Source organism: Helianthus annuus, chromosome 17 (assembly GCF_002127325.2).
Source record: "Helianthus annuus cultivar XRQ/B chromosome 17, HanXRQr2.0-SUNRISE, whole genome shotgun sequence".
NCBI classification, from domain to species: Eukaryota; Viridiplantae; Streptophyta; class Magnoliopsida; order Asterales; family Asteraceae; genus Helianthus; species Helianthus annuus.
The window spans coordinates 95,731,736-95,752,767 of NC_035449.2; positions in this window are offsets into that span (position 1 = coordinate 95,731,736).

The following is a 21,032-nucleotide window of genomic DNA, read 5'->3' on the forward strand; positions in this document are numbered from 1 at the left end:
GATCATCCTCTTGTTCGGATCACCCTTCTTCACTCGTAATCGGTTAGTGTTTTGTTTATGCTTTCGTGTTAAGTGATGTTATGATTACATGCTTAGATTAAACCGGTTAGAGTTGCATGACAATAAACTAGGGCCGATTAGATTATGTTGTTATGCTTGGCCCTCGGATTGATTGTTGTGATGATAAATATAATCAGGTTTTGTATGAATGATAATCTGTTAGGTTGCATGCTAGTCCGATGATATGTTTATGACTCGGTTTAGATTGGTGTGCTAATCCGATTAGTTGTTTGATGCTGTTATGAACATGCTAATGATGATGATTGTGAAGGTGTGATGAATATGATTGAATGCTGAATAAACATTGTTTGATCTGATTTCCGAAACTGCCTAAGTTGTTTGCTAGAATCACGGAATGATTGTTGCAGGAATTATGGAAACCAGTTACACACACACGGTTGCGACTCGGAATCACTAATTGCGAGTCGGTACCCCACCCGAGACCACACAACAACATCAGCCGGAACCATGGTTGCGAGTCCCGTTGCGACTCGTAACCGGACCATGATGAGCCGAAATCACCATTGCGACTCGCAACCTCCTGTTGCGACTCGTAATCTCCTGCTGAGACTCGTAACTCTCGGTTGCGACTCGAGATCGCCGGTTGCGACTCGAGACCACCTTTGCACGTACACTGTTTTGGGCTTTCACTGTCACGAGCCCAATCGTTTGGGCCAAATAATTGGACTTATGACTGTTATGTTATTGGACTGCTTATCTGTTTGGGCTAATCTTAATCGCACCACCCGGTTCACTCGCACAAAGGGGTACCGGATTGTTCATGCTATACAACGTTTGTTTAACCGATTGGGCCTCAAGCCCAATCCAAATCGCACAACCCTTATGGACCGCACAAGCCAATTATGTATCATATGGTTGGGCCGCTTATGCTGTTGAATTAGTTATATATTGGGCCGTTTGCTTTGGGCTAATAGTGGGCTAATAGTGTAGACACACTAGTATGATTTCATGGTTATACTCTTGACTGTCTTACGTGCTACGTGTTAACTTATGTGATGCATACGTGTTTACCTTAGTCAAAACCTGACTCGTGTGGTAACCCTGTTAGGACGAGGTTGACCATCTTAGTTCAAGAACCTTTTACTTGTGTATCTGCCGAGCAAACCAAGGTGAGTTCACACAGCCAAGGCATGGGATTCCCGGGTGGGAATTGGGTTGGAATGATTTGATATGGAATGATTACTCGTACTTACGCAATCACTAGACTATAGACCATCGTCCTCAGGATAGTCAGGACACGTTACGTAAATCCTGCGTAACCCAGTAATTGCCATTTGTCTCCCGGGTCGGGAGGACACGTTACGTAAATCCTGCGTAACCCAATACCTCCTACTGTCTTCCGGGTCGGAAGGACACGCTGCGTAAATCCTGCGTAGCCCCCACACGTACCACTGTCCTCGGGGAAGGGCACGTCACGTAAATCCTGCGTGACCCTGTACGTATTCCTGTTCTCGGTTTAAGAAGAACACATGGTTGGAAATAGTCTAGTAAGTACCATAATGGGAAGCCCCGTTACAAAAGATAATCGTGAGAATCCCTCACCAATAGAATATTCTTGCTTGGGAAGCCTTATTAGATGAACATACGCATGATTATTACAAACTTACTTTCTGTGAACTCGCTCAACTAGTTTGTTGATTATTTGCTGCATGCCTTGCAGGACCTTAGGTATACTTGGAGCTTGCACCAGAGGAGAAGCGGGTCGTTGTGGACAAGAACACGTGAATGCTTATTAAACGCTTTTACATTCACCCATTGATACTTATGTTTTGGGTTTTACATTTAATGCTTCCGCTACATATACAACGTTTGGTTTTGAACATCAGTCGTATCTACTATTATTATAAAATGCTATGTTTGATATGATTGATGGCTTGATCCTGGTCATGTCACGCCTCCAAGCGGTGGTACTCCGCGTGTGGGATTTTGGGGGTGTGACATATCTTCCTCTTGTATGCGTAACTAATGATAGCCTGAGCATAAATCGATGTTCGAGAAACACAAGGCACCTTGTAGCTGGTCAAACAAATCGTCGATTCGAGGTAGAGGATAACGGTTCTTGATGGTCAGCTTATTCATTTCCCGGTAGTCGATACACATCCTGAACGAACCATCCTTCTTTTTGACGAAAAGGACTGGTGCGCCCCAAGGAGAGGTGCTCGGGCGAATAAAGCCTTTTTCAAGTAACTCCTGGAGTTGGTTTGAAAGTTCCCTCATTTCGGATGGAGCGAGTCGATAAGGAGCTTTGGCTACGGGATTAGCTCCAGGAATGAGGTCGATACGAAAGTCGATATCATGACTTCTCGGTAGTCTGGGAAGATCATCAGGGAACACCTGAGGAAATTCACGAACCACTAGAACGTCTTTGACTTTGGCCTTCTTTTTCTTTTCCTTCTCCGCTACTACAATGTTGGCCAAGAAAGCTCTGTATTCCTTGCGGAGATACTTGCTAGCTTGGATACACGACATGAGCTTGAGACCTTTCGAAGCTGTTTCACCGTATACACATAATAGATCACCATTCGCGAGCGAAAATCGAATCATCTTGTCGAAGCACACAACTTCAGCATGGTTTTCGCGAAGAAAGTCCATGCCTACTATGACTTCGAAGCTTCCGAGCAGCATCGGAATAAGGTCGATAGGGAAAATATGATTGTTGAGCTCGAGAGTACAATCACGGAGAACAGAATTAACGGCGACGGTTCTTCCTGTAGCGACTTCAACTTCAAATGACGAGGGGAGATAAGAACGCTTACGACTAAGGAGCTTCTCGAATTCAAATGACACAAAGCTGTTATCGGCTCCAGTATCAAACAAACATGATGCATAAATACCATTCACAAGGAATGTACCATTAACCACATTGTTGTCAGCCTGGGCTTGACGGGCGTTGATGTTGAAGGTTCTGGCACGGGCTGCTTGTTGCTGCTGTTGAGGCTGCTGCTGCTGCTGGGGCTCTTGCTTCACAACCCTGTTTGGCCACATGTTTGAAAAATGGTTAGGGTCACCACATGCAAAGCAGACTCGAGCATTGACCATGGGTGCTTGAGCTGCGTGTTGGCCTTGAGGAGCTGGGAGTAGAGCTTGTTAAGCAGCGGCTTGAACTGGGGCTTGACGAGGACCATAGCGACAGTTAGCAGTGAAATGGCCGTAAAGATTGCAATGGGCGCAGAAACGACAGGCGAGTCCCACCGGATGATGATATTAGCATGTCGGGCAGAGCGGGTGGGGACCTGTGTAAGCACGCTTTGCTGGTGGTGCATTGGTCACTGGAGCTGGTCGGTGATGAGACTGCTGCTGAGCCTGTACGGCTTGCAGAGGAGCAACAGTTGTTGTGACAGCACAGTTCTTGTTGCTAGAGCTACTGTTGTTGTGCTTCTTCTTGCGGCGTGATGACTTGGACGGTTGAGCAGTGGAGTCAGCGCTTGGTGCAGTAGTAGCTTAATGCAGAGACTTGGATGGCTTATCCCAGAAACCAGCTTTTACCCGCTTGTCATTGATCTCAGGGGCAAGCAAGTAAGTCTCTTCAATTGATGATGTCTTGGCGGCATGAACAAAGTCGGCAACACAATCAGGTAGAGCTCGAATGTACTTCTTGATGGCCATGTCTGGCGTCTTGACTTGATCGGGACAGATAATGCTAAGCTGCTTGAAGCGAGCAGTTAAAGCAGCGTTGTCTCCGTCCTTCTGCTTGATGTTCCAAAACTCGTCCTCCAGCTTTTGGCGTTCATGGGGAGGGCAGAATTCATCCATCATGATGGCCTTCAGCTCTTCCCAAGTCAACTCATAAGCTGCATCATTCCCGCGTTTGTTTCGTTCGGCCGTCCACCAGTCTAGAGCTCGGGACTGGAAGACACCGGTCGCATTGAGGGTACGGAGATTTTCAGGACAGCCGCTTTGGCGCAGAGTGACTTCAACCAAATCAAACCATTGAAACATGGCGGTAGGGCCATCTTCTCCGGTAAACTCTTTTGGTCCGCATGCCTTAAACTGTTTGAAGCTGAAAACGGTCTTGTTAGCATCTTTAGGAGTTTCGGTTCGCGACTCCTCAGACAATTTGCTGACATTTTCATACACCTCACTTACAGCTTTTGCCACTTGCTTGGCGATGATTGCAGCAAGACGCTTGTCTCTCTTCTCTTGGCGAGTAAGTGGGGTTCGGTGTCCAGATGACGACATGGTCTGCAACAGACATTGTGGTAGGTCTCAGACACAACAAGTCAAATCTCACCTCACACGTCTACTACTTACTAAAGCTTAGGAACACGTCGAAACACGTATCACATAGACACATACACATAGGCACATAACCACAGATTCACGTAGTCACAGAAGCACATAAGCACGTAGGCACGTAGAGCACAAAAACACAAAAGCACAGAGACACAGAAATATAGAAGCACATACGCATTCAGTCACAGAGGCTGTCAGAATACAGAAACCTATCATTCAAAGCTCGCGTGTCGTTCGTATATATCGGTCGCGTATAGCGGATTGGGTAGAATAGTATAATCGTATAGCATGTCGAGTATAGTATAAGCGTATATCGTAGCGTAATTTCGTCTAGATTTGCAGTGACTTGCCTTTGTTTTGAGATGGAAGGGCAATGCGAGTTGTGTGTATCGATTGAAGTGATAGCAAAAATCGAATAATGCTCCAAAAATTTAAACACATAAACAGATATATACACATAAAACATACAAAATCAACGAACGATCAGAGTAGGCAATTGCGGGCTCAGAATCAAAACACATGAAAATCGAGAAACGGATTGTCTACGGCTACTAGACATCGACAACCCAAAGAAATTCGACTATTCACAATAGACTTGTCTTCACATTTCGACTTTCAGGATCGTGTCTCTGCCTCGTTTCTTGGGCATTCAACACGCATTCCCTAGGTCATACTCATGAGTTCAGGTTGTTGGAGTCCGTCGAGGCTTTGGCGAGATAAATAAAATCCGGAACAAGTTGTCAAGGTTAGGGTTTCACCCCTAGCTTAGCAACTTCTTCCTTGTTTTAGTAAAATATGAGGAGATTATTCATCAAAATATGGGTTTCACTCCTGATTTGGTATAAATTCTCCTCGTTGGTTCTGAAAAATTAATGAAGAAATCATTGATGAATTGATAGAATCAGCATTGTTCAAACAATTTAGTCGAGAGTTTGCGGTTTTCACACCTAATCTAGACTAAATCGCTTGACTCTATTCGAAAATTCGAGTGCAGTGATAGCGAGGAGTAACAGGCTATAGCACATAAGCTTGGTCTGTTGGTTCCTAACTATAGTCTAGGTCTCTAAGACAGCGACCCGGACTAGGTCGTGTCCTGCCTAATTCCCTATAGTTATGGCTTTGATACCAATCTGTCACACCCCAACCGATGGCGGAATCATCGGGGCATGGCACTGAGCGAAACAGATTGTCCAGAAGTTTCCACAACAACTATCATTACTATTTAGTTTAAATAATACGTCCCATACCGTATCCCAAATAATAAAACAAGTTATTACAGATAAGCATCTAGTCAAATATACTGTTCCGACAACTCAGATTTAAATAAAAATATAAATATTGCTCAAATGCTTCTAGAGACTCGATCTGCAAGATCTACAGACAACTATGCTCTAGACGCTTATTCCTAGCTCGCCTTCCTAGCAGATAAGCATCCTAATTGCCTGTCACATACGTTAAATTAAGTCAATACATAAAATGTAAAGGTGAGCATACAAGTTTGATATAGCATATAGAGTTCGAAATAGTTTACGCATAACCAGCACGTACACAGAGGAAAATGAAGCATGTTAATTATCGACATGGATCTACCGATACCAATGACTGCGGGTTGACTGTCCGAGACAGTTCGCAATACATGATTACCACCGTAATCCATGCAAGTAATGGTCCTTAACAACCCCCGTGTGAACGGGTGCTGAGTCCAAACTATAGTACTACGTCGTTAAGGCAAGTAGACAGCATTCCACGTGTAAACATAACAACAAGCATTCATTTAGTCACGTAATACGTGCAGAACGGTTAGCGTTTAAATAGTTGAGTAGTGTGTTCGATTGTGATTTAGATAAGTAACGTATGTAACACCCAAAAGTGCTAAAGCAAAAAGGGTTCGAGTATACTCACAGCGATTGATTGATGGATTGAAGGGAGCGCTTGAGAGTAGGGTTAGCCTGAATAGTTCGATATCATAATGATGAGTAACATTTTACGCGTTACAGGGTAACAAGTGATGATGGGTCGAACAGCCTGGTCGATCGAACGGTTGGTTCGATCGAACGGGTTGTTCGTTCGGTTAGACAGTCCGTTCGGACAGCCTGTTCGATCGGCCGGTAGGCTCGATCGGTTAGACTGTTCGAGTGGATTGTTTCTTCCTTTGAGTAGGATGTGTTTGTGTATGATGGCTTGTCCTTTTGAAGTTTTCGTTATAGTATTTGAGAACACTGAAGTGTCCTTACCTTTCAGGTCGATCGATCGAATGGCCTGTTCGATCGGCCGGCTTAACCGATCGGTTAGGAACTTCGGAAATGGGTCCTCAGTGGGATGTCACCTGATCGATCGGCATGTTCGATCGGGTGGCACTCCAATACGTCGAACGAGTTGAAAATCAATTAAGGGTTGAAGCATAGTATCTCACGATTCGAAGAGTAATGTTACCAAACAGTCATTCGATCGAACATTACTTCATTCAACACCATACTTCAGAAAATTGTCAAAGTGTGGGGCCATATGCTAGCCGATCGGCTGGCCTGGTCGATCGGCTGACATGTCCGATCGGCTAGGCTGTTCGTTCGAACAGCCTATTCGATCGGTCAGCATTCTGACCTGGTCGGCCTGTTCGTCTAACACTTGGCTGTTCTGATTGTTTGACGTTATATTGAGGTATTTTGACAACGAGATGAACTATGGAACCTTCGTTCTTACTTGTTTCCCCTTCTCGGACAGGAATCACCCAAGTCCGGCCGGTGAATGGTTCGGAACGGAGTTTATAGTTTAACCTGAAATCGGTGAACCTCGTAGATAGAATCCGAATCTTGAACCACGCAACCATTAGAATGATTGGTGAGTTGGGTCAAGCTCCGTTTCTACCGGTTTGAAGGCACTGGGTGTAAAAGAGTTGAAAGAAAGTCAGAAATCCCTCTTTCAATCCTTCACACCATGTAAATGTTCAGATCTGTGGTAGATCTTAGTGTTTTTATGTGGAAATCGGCTAGATCCAAGTGATTCTCGGTGGATTGAGGCCAAAACATGAAGTTCTTGAAGAACACCATGATGACATCATCCTAGAATACTTAGATCTTGATGATTTCACGGTTAGAAATCAAGATTTGAAAGATAGAAAGGTGTAGGAGTGTGTATTGATCAAGAAAGTACAAGATCTAGGATGAGAACTTACCGAAATCGGAAGAAATCTGAGAAAAGAAGGGGAGCACGAGCTGGTCGGTCAGAGGGTTTCCAAAAGTGGAAAGAATGACAATGACAGGGCTATTTATAGGCTTCCCAAAGAGGAAAGGGCTGACCGATCGGCCAGGCACCCCGATCGGACAGCCTGCTCGATCGGACAGTCCGTCCGATCGGCTGGGCTGTTCGATCGGCTAGGAGCCTGATCGATCCACAGCCTGCTTTGAGTGTTTGGTGCGACGATTTCTGATATTTCGATTTCGATTGAAGACGATACGAGTACGATAGAGTTTCCTATTCAAATTACTTTTAATCCCAACCACTATATCTACATACAAGCATCTATATCTCGCATAATCTCTTCTCCACTAACTATCATGATTCAATTTCGATTTCATCTAATTGAGTTTCGAGTTTCGATTGATTACCACACAAAACATAAAGTAAGCACGCACAGGTAATAGCTAAGGTACACACACGTAATATAACACCAATTTCGCATGGTTCGAGTTTCGAGTTCGATTGATGGTTCGATTAGCTTGATTATTGATTGATCAACTTTATCGCATTGTTACTTCCTACTATTCACAGTCGTAAATCGTTTCGTGTCAATTAAACATTTGATTACTTCGATTTCTCTGATTAACAACACTTACTCCACATAATACAAATAAAACATAAAATAGACTAATTACAGTAAAATAAGTCAAACTTGACTTTGACTTTGACTTTGGCATTCGAAAACACGGGGTGTTACAAGGGGAGACTGTGACATCTGTGCCTCTACGACCATCATACAAATACGAATCCAATTAAATCTTGTGTTTCATTCTCGGGATTTGTACAATTGCATATGACATTTACACATCAATTCTTGTTCGATTTCGAGCTCTTAGTCGCCTTCTGGATAGTTATACGCGTCGAATGGAACATGCAGGGACTGTTTCAGCCAAAAACTGAAAGTTTCTGGTGGTCCAGCCAAGCGTGTCGCGCCAGATGAGGGTGTACCTGTCGCGTGTCGCCTGAGTAGTCACTGGGCAGAAATTTCTAAACAGCTTCCCAGCTGTTTCCTGCTGTTTTTCAAGCTGGTTTTTGAGATCTTGTGGGTGTTTTGTGTATCCCCCGAGGCTTTGATTCTTGTCCAAACACTTGTAAGGCTATGATGCTTCCTTGGGCAACATATAAACACTTGGCATGATCTTGTTAATCCAAGACAACTTGCTCATCTTCATTCTCTTTCACTCTTGCTCTGATTTGAGGCTACCACATTAAGTTGGAGGTCTCATACTTAAGCATTCTAGTTCATTTTTACAAGATTAGGACTCTTGTAAGTGTTCTTTCATGCTTGTTTATTTATTTCAAGCAAGAAAGTCAAACAGTGTTTGACTTTCAGCTTTGACCATGAATTGGTCAAGTCAAAGTTTAATCGAACTTTGTAACGTGATCGTAATCACGATGGTTATAGTCCCTTGCGACTATACCTACTGATTACCACGTTGACTAGTCGAAGTGACGAGTGAAAGTTTTGGTCAAAATGCACGATTATGTGCATTTTATGATGAAACTATTTTCGGGTATCAAAACACTTTGTTTAGATATCAAATCAGTTTTCTAACTTAGTTAAACATGTTTTAACATGTTTAACTCGTCATGTCACACCCCAACCAATGGCGGAATCATCAGGGCATGGCACTGAGCGAAACAGATTGTCCAGAAGTTTCCATAACAACTATCATACTATTCAATTTATATAATACGTCCCATACCATACCTTAAATAGCAAACAAATTATTACAGATAACATCAAGTCAAATATTCTGTTCCGACAACTCAGATTTCAAATATAAGTAATGTTCAAATACTTCTAGAGACTCGATCTGCAAGATCTATAGACAACTATGCTCTAGACGCTTATTCTAAGCTCGCCTTCCTAGCAGATAAGCATCCTAATTGCCTGTCACATACGTTAAATTAAAGTCAATACATAAAATGTAAAGGTGAGCATACAAGTTTAATAATAGCATAATAGAGTTTGAAATAGTTTACGCATAACCAACACGTACACAGAGGAAAACAAAGCATGTTAATTATCGACATGGATCTATCGATACCAATGACTGCGGGTTGACTGCCCAAGGCAGTTCGCAATACATGATTACCACCGAAATCCATGCAAGTAATTGTCCTTAACAACCCCCGTGTGAACGGGTGCTGAGTCCAAACTATAGTACTATCGTCGTTAAGGCAGGTAGACAGCATTCCACGTGTAAACATAACAACAAGCATTCATTTAGTCACGTAATACATGCAGTAACGATTAGTGTTTAGAGTAATTGAGTAGTGTGTTCGATGGTGATTTAGAATAAGTAACGTATGTAACACCCAAAACTGCTAAAGCAAAAAGGGGTCGAGTATACTCATAGTGATTGATGGATTGAAGGGAGCACTTGAGAGTAGGGTTAGCCTGAATAGTTCGATAGTATAATGATAAGCAACGTGTAATCGGAAAATAAGTATTGGAGGGTTGGACAGCTGGTCGATTGGACGGTAGTCCGATCGGACGGCTGACCGTTCGGTTTGACTACAGCTTTCCGGTCGGTCGGTAGGCCGATCGGATGGCTGTTCGAGTGGATTGTTTCTTCCTTTGAGAAGGATGTGTTTATGTATGATGGTTTGACTTTCGAAGTTTTCGGTGTAGCATTTGAAAACATTGAAGTATCTTCACCTTTCAGGTCGGTCGATCGGATGGCTGTTCGATCGGCCGGTTAACCGATCGGTTAGGTACTTCAGCAGCTAAGTTCTAAGCAGGGTGTCACCTGATCGAATGACTGTTCGATCGGGTGGCACTCCTAGTGCATTGAACACGTTGAAAATCGACCAAGTGTTGAAGTATTGTATCTCATGATCCGAAGAGTAATTCAAATCGGACGGCTTGACCGATCGAACAACAGTTCTTTCAATACTAGGCTTCATGAGATTGTTTTAAGTGTGGGGCCGTGTGCTAGCCGATCGGGTGGCCCGGTCGATCGGCTGACAGTCCGATCGGCTGGCTGTCCATTCGGACAGCAGTCCGATCGGTCAGCATCCTGACCTGATCAGCCTGTTCGTCTAACACTTGGCTGTTCTGATTGTTTGCCATTATATCGAAGTGCGTTGACAACAAGTTGAACCATAGAACCCTCGTTCTTACTTGTTCCTCCTGATCGAACAGGAATCACCCAAATCCGGTCGGTGAACCGTTCGAAACAGAGTTTAACGTTCAACTCGAAGTCGGTGAACCTCGTTGATAGAATCCGGATCTTGAGTCATGCAACCACTGGAATGATTAGCAAATCGGCCCAAGTTCCGTTTCTATTAGTTTTGAAGGCATTGAGTGTGAAGGAGTTGAAAGAAAGTTGGAAAACCATCTTTCAATCCTTTTCACCGTGTAAATGTTTAGATCTATGAAAGACCCTTGTTTGTTTATATGGAAATCGGCTAGATCCAAGTGATTCTTGGTGGATTGAAGCCAAAACATGAAGTTCTTCAAGAACACCATGATGACATCATCCTAGAACACTTGAATCTTGATGATTTCACGGTTAGAAATCAAGATTCGAAAGATAGAAAGGTGTAGGAGTGTGCATAGATCAAGAAAGTACAAGATTTAGGACAAAAACTTACCGGAATCGAGAGAAATCTGAGAAAAGGAGGGGAGCACGAGCTGGTCGGTCAGAGCTTTTCAAAAGTAGAAAGTATGACAATGACAGTGGTATTTATAGGCTGCCAAAAGAGGAAAGGACTGGCCGATCGGCCAGGCATCCCGATCAGACAGCCTGTCCGATCGGACAGCGGTCCGATCGGCTGGGTTGTTCGATCGGCTGAGAGCCTGATCGTTCAGCTGCCTGGTGCGACGATTTTTGATATTTCGATTTCGATTCAGGACGATGCGTGTACGATAGAGTTTCCTATCCAAATTACTTTTAATCCCAACCACTATATCTAACATACAATCATCTATATCTCGTGCTGTCTCTTCTCCACCAATTATCATGATTTGATTTCGATTGAGTTTCGAGTTTCGATTCAAGTTTCGATTGATTACCACACATAACAATAAGTAGACACACACAAGTAACACATAAGGCACACACACACGTATAGTAGCACCAATTTGCGTGATTTGAGTCTCGAGTTCGATGACGACTAGATTAGCTTGATTATTGACTTTATTGCATTGTTACTTCCTATCATTCACAGTCGTAAAGCGATTCGTATCGATAAATAAACTTCGATTAATTCGATTGTTATTAATTACTCCACATAATACAACTAACGTAACATAAACGTAAAATAGACTAACCACAGTCAAAGGAGTCAATGTTGACTTTGACTTTGACCTTCGGTAACACGGGGTGTTATAGCCTCCCCTTGTTTAGGGAATTTCGTCCCGAAATTAGGCTGAATGCTGCATAGCACCGTGAATCACGTTTGAGAACGTTCTCTCCCTAGACTTTCATTTGAACAACTGCGGGTACTTCGCCTTCATGTCGCTCTCGAGTTCCCAAGTGAACTCTGCGCCTCGTTTGGCTTCCCATCGGACTTTCACGATAGGAATGCGCGAGCGTCTGAGCTGCTTGGTTTGGCGATCCATGATTTCAACAGGTTTTTCCAAGAAGTGTAGCGTCTCGTTTATTTGAAGGTCGTCGAGAGGTACAATCAGATCATGCTCAGCCAGGCACTTTCGGAGGTTTGACACATGGAAAGTCGGGTGGACGTTACTTAGTTCCTTCGGTAGTTCGAGTCTGTAGGCGACTTTTCCGATCCTTTCCAGAATCTTAAAAGGTCCAACATATCGAGGCGCTAATTTCCCTTTCTTGCCGAATCTGACCACACCCTTCCAAGGTGATACCTTTAGGAGTACGTAGTCGCCAACGTCAAATTCAAGGGGCTTGCGTCTTTTATCGGCGTAACTTTTCTGTCTATCCCGAGCTTTCAACAAGTTGTCTCGAATTTGGAGGACTTTGTCAGTCATTTCTTGTAATAGCTCATGACCGGTTAATTGCGAGTGACCGATCTCGTGCCACACAATAGGCGATCGACATCTTCTTCCATATAAAGCCTCGAATGGTGCCATTTGGATGCTGGTATGATAACTATTGTTGTACGATAATTCGACTAACGGCAGGTATTTGTTCCAATTACCACCGAAGTCTATGACACACGCACAGAGCATGTCTTCAAGAGTACGGATCGTTCTTTCAGTCTATCCATCGGTTTGAGGATGGAATGCGGTACTTAAGTTAAGCGACGTACCGAGCGCTGCTTGAATGTTTCCCACAATCGCGAGGTAAACCGAGCATCACGGTCAGAAATAATGTCACGAGGCGTACCATGATTACAAATGATCTCGTCGGTGTAGATTCGGGCTAATCGTTCTACCTTGTAGTCTTCCCGTATTGGCAAAAAGTGGGCTGACTTAGTTAGACGATCAACGACAACCCAGATGCTGTCGTGACCTGATGACGTGGGCGGAAGTTTGGTTATGAAATCCATGGCTATACTCTCCCACTTCCATATAGGGATTGGTGGTTGTTCGAGTAAGCCAGAGGGTCTTTGATGTTCAGTCTTGACCCTTGCACAAGTCAGGCATTTTCCGACATAGAGGGCGATATCCCTTTTCATGCCCGGCCACCAGTACTTATAACGAAGATCCTGGTACATTTTATCGGCACCGGGATGAATAGAATACCGGGATTTGTGGGCTTCGTCCATTAAAATCTTTCACAATTCGGTCCGCTTAGGGATCCAGATTCGGTCCAGAAAATAGAAGATCCCATTCGATTTGCTTACAAGCTGAGCTCCATCGTGATAGATTCTCTCTTTCTTCAGGGTGCGTTCATTAAAGCAAGCATGTTGGGCTTCGCGGATGAGGGTTTCGAGATCGTGTTGGGCTTGGGTATTACGAATGCTGAACAAATAACTCCGTCTGCTGAGCGCGTCGGCAACGACATTTGCCTTGCCTGGGTGATAACGAATCTCACAGTCGTAATCGTTGAGGAGTTCTACCCATCGGCGTTGACGCATATTGAGTTCTTTCTGATCAAAGATGTGTTGTAAACTTCTGTGATCAGTGAATATCGTACACCTGGTACCATACAGGTAGTGTCGCCAAATCTTTAATGCAAAAACAACTGCGCCTAGCTCGAGGTCATGGGATGTATAGTTCTTCTCGTGGATTTTGAGCTGACGAGACGCATAAGCTATAACCTTGTCCCGTTGCATGAGAACACAACCAAGACCAATGTTGGAAGCATCACAATAGACAATGAAGCCGTTGTTTCCGTCGAGCAATGAGAGGACAGGAGCATTGAAAAGCTTATGCTTGAGGGTTTGGAAAGCAGACTCTTGTTCAGTTCCCCAAACAAAAGACCTGTCTTTATGAGTAAGGGCGGTAAGCGGCACAGCGATCTTGGAGAATCCTTCGATAAATCGTCGATAATAGCCCGCTAATCCGGGGAAAGAACGGACTTCTGACGGGTTCTTTGGTGTAATCCAACTCTTAACTGCTTCAATCTTCGCGGGATCGACATGAATACCTTGACTATTCACGATGTGACCCAGAAACTGAACCTCCTCCAGCCAGAATTCACACTTGGAGAACTTGGCATAGAGTCGATTCCCCTGGAGTAACTCGAGAACCAAACGTAGATGTTGCGCGTGTTCGGCCTTCTATTTGGAATAGATCAAGACATCGTTGATGAATACGACGACGAAACGGTCCAGATAGGGCTTACACACGTGATTCATCAAATCCATGAAAACCGCGGGTGCGTTGGTTAAACCAAAAGGCATAACAACGAACTCATAGTGGCTGTAACGAGTGCGAAAAGCGGTTTTAGGTATATCTTCCTCTTGAATGCGTAGCTAGTGATAGTCTGAGCATAGATCGATATTCGAGAAACATGTAGCACCTTGCAATTGGTCAAACAAATCGTCGATGCGTGGTAGGGGATAACGGTTCTTGATGGTTAGCTTATTCAGCTCCCGATAGTCGATGCACATCCTGAACGATCCATCCTTCTTTTTAACGAAGAGGACTGGTGCGCCCCAAGGAGAGGTGCTCGGGCGAATAAAACCTTTTTCAAGTAATTCCTGGAGTTAGTTCAAGAGTTCCCGCATTTTGGATGGCGCGAGTCGATAAGGGGCTTTGGCTACAGGGTTAGCTCTAGGAATGAGGTCGATACGGAAGTCGATATCGCGACTTGGCGGTAGTCCAGGAAGATCATCAGGGAACACCTGAGGAAATTCACGGAGCACGGGAACGTCTTTAACTTCTGTCTTCCTTTTCTTTTCCTTCTCCGCTACTACAATGTTAGCCAAGAAAGCTCTGTGTTCCTTCCGGAGATACTTGCTAGCTTGGACACATGACATGAGCTTGAGACCTTTCGAAGTAGTTTCGCCGTAAACACACAATAAATCACCATTCGTGAGCGAAAATCGGATCATCTTGTCGAAGCACACAACTTCAGCATGGTTTTCGCGAAGAAAGTCCATACCTACTATGACGTCAAAGCTTCCGAGTTGCATCGGAACGAGGTCGATTGGAAAGAGGTGATTGTTGAGCTCGAGAGTACAATCACGAAGAACAGAATTAACGGCGACAGTTCTTCCAGTGGTGACTTCAACTTCGAATGACGTGGGAAGATAAGAGCGTTTATGACTAAGGAGCTTCTCGAATTCAAACGACACAAAGCAGTTATCGGCTCCAGTATCAAACAAAGACGATGCATAAATACGATTCACAAGGAACGTACCATTAACCACGTTGTTGTCAGCCTGGGCTTGACGAACATTGATGTTGAAGGTTCTGGCGCGTGCTGCTTGTTGCTGCTGCTGAGGCTGCTATTGCTGCTGCTGCTGGGGCTCTTGCTTCACAACCCTGTTCGGGCACATGTTTGCAAAATGGTTAGGGTCACCACATGCAAAGCAGACTCGGGCATTGATCGCGGGTGCTTGAGCTGCGTGTTGGCCTTGCGGGGCTGGGAGTATGGCTTGATGAGTAGTGGCAGGAGCTGCGGTGTTACAGGGACCATAGCAACAGTTGGTAGTGAAATGACTGTACAGATTTCAATGAGCGCAGAATCGACATGCGAGACCCATCGGATGATGATATGAGCATGTCGGGCAGAGCGGGTGGGGACCTGTGTAAGCACGCTTTGCTAGCGGTGCTTGAGTGACTGGGGCTGGTCGATGATGAGACTGCTACTGAGCCGGTACGGCTTGCAGAGGAGCAGCAGTGGTAGTGACAGCACAGTTCTTGTTGCTGAAGCTGCTGTTGTTGTGCTTCTTCTTGCGGCGTGATGACTTGGACGGTTGAGCAGTGGCGGTTTCGGCGGTCAGTGTAGTGGTGACTTGGTGCAGAGACTTGGAGGGCTTATCCCAAAAACCAGCTTTTACTCGCTTGTCGTTGATCTCGGCGGCAAGCAAGTAAGTCTCTTCAATCGATGAGGTTTTCGCGGCATGAACAAAATCGGCAACACAATCGGGTAGAGCTCGGATGTACTTCTTGATTGTTATCTCTGGCGTCTTGACTTGATCGGGACAGATAATGCTGAGCTGCTTAAAGCGAGCAGTTAAGGCAGCGTTGTCTCCATCCTTCTGCCTAATGTTCCAAAACTCGTCCTCCAGCTTTTGGCGTTCATGGGGAGGGCAAAATTCATCCATCATAATGGCTTTCAGCTCTTCCCAAGTCAGCTCATAAGTTGCATCATTCCCGCGTTTGTTTTGTTCGGCCGTCCACTAGTCTAGTGCTCAGGACTGGAAGACGCCAGTTACGTTTAGGGTATTTGCAGGACAGCCGCTTTGGCGCAGAGTGACTTCGATGGAATCGAACCATTGAAACATAGCTGTTGGGCCATCTTCTCCGGTGAATTCCTTTGGTCCGCATGCCTTGAACTATTTGAAGCTAAAAATAGTCTAGGTAGCATCTTTGGGAGCTTCAGTTCTCGACTCCTCAGATGACTTGCTGACGATCTCATAGACATCGCTTACAGCCTTTGCTACCTGCTTAGCGATGATAGCATCAAGACGTTTGTCTCTCTTTTCTTGGCAGGTAAGTGGGGTTCGGTGTCCGGATGACGACATTGTCTGCAACAGACATCGTCGTAGGTCTCAGACACATCAAATTCGAATCTCACATCACACGTCTATTACTTACTAAAGCTTAGGAACACGTCGAAGTATATATCACATAAACACATAGACACATAACCAAAGTTTCACGTAATCACAGAAGCACATAAGCATGTAAGGCACGGAAACACAGAAACACAGAAACACAGAAGCATGGAAGCACATACGCATTCAGTTACAGAGGCAGTCAGAATACAGAAACCCATCATTCAAAGCTCGCATGTCGTTCGTTTATATATCGGTCGCCCATAGTATGTCGAGTAGTATAGTATAATTGTATAGCATGTCGAGTATAGTATAAGCATATATCGTAGCGTAATGTCGTTTAGGTTGTAGCGATTTGTTAACGTTTTGAGATAGGAGAGCAATGCGGGTCGTGTGTGTCGATCGAAGTGATAGCAAAATCGATGAATCCCACACATAACAGGTAAATTCACATAAAACACATAAAATCGATGAATTATCAAAGTCGGCAGTTGCGGGTTCAGAATCTAAACACATAAAATCGAGAAATAGGTTGTCTGTGGCTACTAGACATCGACTACCCAAAGCGATTCGGCTATTCTCAATAGACTTGTCGTCACATTCCGACTTTCGGGATCGTGTTTCAGCCTCGATTCTTGGGCATTCGACACGCATTCCCTGGGTCATACTCGTGAGTTCAGGTCGTTGGAGTCCATCGAGGCTTTAGTGAGAGTTTTGATAAAATCTATGGATAAGCCGTCAAGATTAGGGTTTCACCCCTGGCTTGACAACTTTACCCTGATTTTAGTAAAATAGAGGAGATTATTCATCAAAATATGGATTTCACTCCTGATTTGGTATAATTCCCTCGTTAAACAAGCGTTCGTTATTGAAAAGAATGAAGAAATCATTGATAAGTTGATAAAACAGCATTGATCCGGCAATTTAGTCGAGAGTTTGCGGTTTTCACACCTAATCTTGACTAGATCGCCTTCTCATTATTGAAAATTCGAGTGCGGTGATAGTGTAGTGCGAGTGATAGCAGGACATATAGCACATAAGCTTGGTCTGTTGGTTCTTAATTATAGTCTAGGTCTCTAAGACTTTGACCCGGACGAGGTCGAGTCTAGCCTAATTCCCTATAGTTATGGCTCTGATACCAATCTGTCACACCCCAACCGATGGCGGAATCATCGGGGCATGGCACTGAGCGAAACAAATTGTCCAGAAGTTTCCATAACAACTATCATTACTATTCAATTTATATAATACGTCCCATACCGTACATTAAATAGCAAACAAATTATTACAGATAACATCAAGTCAAATATTCTGTTCCGACAACTCAGTTTCAAATATAAGTAATGTTCAAATACTTCTAGAAACTCCATCTGCAAGATATACTGACAACTATGCTCTAGACGCTTATTCTAAGCTCGCCTTCCTAGCTGATAAGCATCCTAATTGCCTGTCACATACGTTAAAATAAAGTCAATACATAAAATGTAAAGGTGAGCATACAAGTTTGATAATAGCATAATAGAGTTCGAAATAGTTTACGCAAAACCGGCACGTACACAGAGGAATACAAAGCATGTTATTATTGACATGGATTTAACGATACCAATGACTGCGGGTTGACTGCCCGAGGCAGTTCGCAATACATGATTACCACCGTAATCCATGCAAGTAATTGTCCTTAACAACCCCTGTGTGAACGGGTGCTGAGTCCAAACTATAGTACTATCGTCGTTAAGGCAGGTAGACAACATTCCACGTGTAAACATAACAACAAGCATTCATTTAGTCACGTAATACATGCGGTAATGGTTAGCGTTTAAAGTAATTGAGTAGTGTGTTCGATGGTGATTTAGAATAAGTAACGTATGTAACACCCAAAAGTGCTAAAGCAAAAAGGGGTCGAGTATACTCATAGTGATTGATGGATTGAAGGGAGCACTTGAGAGTAGGGTTAGCCTGAATAGTTTGATAGTATAATGTTAAGCAACGCGTAATCGGAAAACAACTATTGGAGGGTCGGACAGCTGGTCGATCGGACGGTTGATCATTCGGTTTGACTGTCCATTCGGACAGCTGTCCGGTCGGTCCGTAGGCCGATCGGATGGCTGTTCGAGTGGATTGTTTCTTCCTTTGAGAAGGATGTGTTTGTGTATGATGGTTTGACTTTTGAAGTTTTCGTTGTAGCTTTGGAAAACACTGAAGTATCTTCACCTTTCAGGTCGGTCGATCGGACGGCTGTTCGATCGGCCGGTTAACCGATTGGTTAGGTACTTCAGCAGCTAAGTTCTTAGCAGGGTGTCACCTGATCGGACGGCTGTTCGATCAGGTGGCACTCCTAGTGCATTAAACACGTTGAAAATCGACCAAGTGTTGAAGTATAGTATCTCATGATCCGAAGAGTAATTCAAATCGAACGGCTTGATTAATCGAACAACAGTTCGTTCAATACAAGGCTTTATGAGATTGTTTTAAGTGTGGGGCTATGTGCTAGCCGATCGGCTAGCCCGATCGATCGGCTGACTGTCCGTTCGGCTGGCTGTCCGTTCGGACAGCAGTCCGATCGGTCAACATCCTGACCTGATCAGCCTGTTCGTCTAACACTTGGCTATTCTGATTGTTTGCCGTTATATCGAAGTACTTTGACAACAAGTTGAACCATAGAACCCTCGTTCTTACTTGTTCCTCCTGATCGGACAGGAATCACCCAAATCCGGCCGGTGAACCATTCGGAACAGAGTTTAACGTTCAACCCGAAGTCAGTGAACCTCGTTGATAGAATCCGGATCTTGAGTCATGCAACCACTGGAATGATTAGCAAATCGGCACAAGTTTCGTTTCTATTAGTTTTGAATTCATTGAGTGTGAAGGAGTTGAAAGAAAGTTGGAAAACCATCTTTCAATCCTTTTCACCGTGTAAATGTTTAGATCTATGAAAGACCCTTGTTTGTTTATGTGGAAATCGGCTAGATCCAAGTGATTCTTGGTGGATTGAAGCCAAAACATGAAGTTCTTCAAGAACACCATGATGACATCATCCTAGAACACTTGAATCTTGATGATTTCACGGTTAGAAATCAAGATTCGAAAGATAGAAAGGTGTAGGAGTGTACATAGATCAAGAAAGTACAAGATTTAGGACGAAAACTTACCGGAATCGAGAGAAATCTGAGAAAAGGAGGGGAGCACGAGCTGGTCGGTCAGAGCTTTCCAAAAGTAGAAAGTATGACAATGACATGGGTATTTATAGGCTGCCAAAAGAGGAAAGGACTGGCCGATCGGCCAGGCATCCTGATCGAACAGCCTGTCCAATCGGACAGCGGTCCGATCGGCTGGGCTGTTCGATCGGCTGAGAGCCTGATCGTTCATCTGCCTGGTGCGACGATTTTTGATATTTCGATTTCGATTGAGGACGATGCGTGTACGATAGAGTTTCCTATCCAAATTACTTTTAATCCCAACCACTATATCTAACATACAATCATCTATATCTCGCGCTGTCTCTTCTCCACCAATTATCATGATTCGATTTCGATTAAGTTTGATTGTGTTTCGAGTTTCGATTCAAGTTTCGATTGATTACCACACATAACAATAAGTAGACACGCACAAGTAACACATAAGGCACGCACACACGTATAGTAGCACCAAAATTTGCGTGATTCGAGTCTCGAGTTCGATGACAACTAGATTAGCTTGATTATTGACTTTATCGCATTGTTACTTCCTATCATTCACAGTCGTAAAGCGATTCGTATCAATAAATAAACTTCGATTAATTCGATTGTAATTAATTACTCCACATAATACAACTAACGTAACATAAACGTAAAATAGACTAACCACGGTCAAAGGAGTCAATGTTGACTTTGACTTTGACTTTGACATTCGGTAATACGGGGTGTTACACGTCACTTCTAGCTTAGTGCTTGTTTAGGGTCGTAAGTCAAGCGGTCTTGACAACCGCTTAGACTTTCGAACCCGACCGGTTTGGTCGATCGTTAGGATCCGACCAAACATATTTTTGTGACTATAGTTGTATAGGGAATAACCTTCCGAGGTTATACCTTATGGCCATTTAGTTTGATTAGTTGTATCATAGGTAGTTTATATGCCTTAGGAAAATGATCAAAATGCCCTTTTTACGCATAATTTGAATTTAAGCATATGTAACTTAAATTTTGACACATACAACAAATATTAAACATGTTAGGGCATATAATACCTGTCATAGGACTAGTTAGGCTATTCGAATGCGCTTTTGTGCAAATGACGCGTTAAAGTAGCATAGACTACCTTAACGGGTCATAACGGGTCATAAGCACTTAGGATAGGTTCCAAATCAGAATGTAGGCTTTGTTAAACCATATCACATGAGTTCCAAT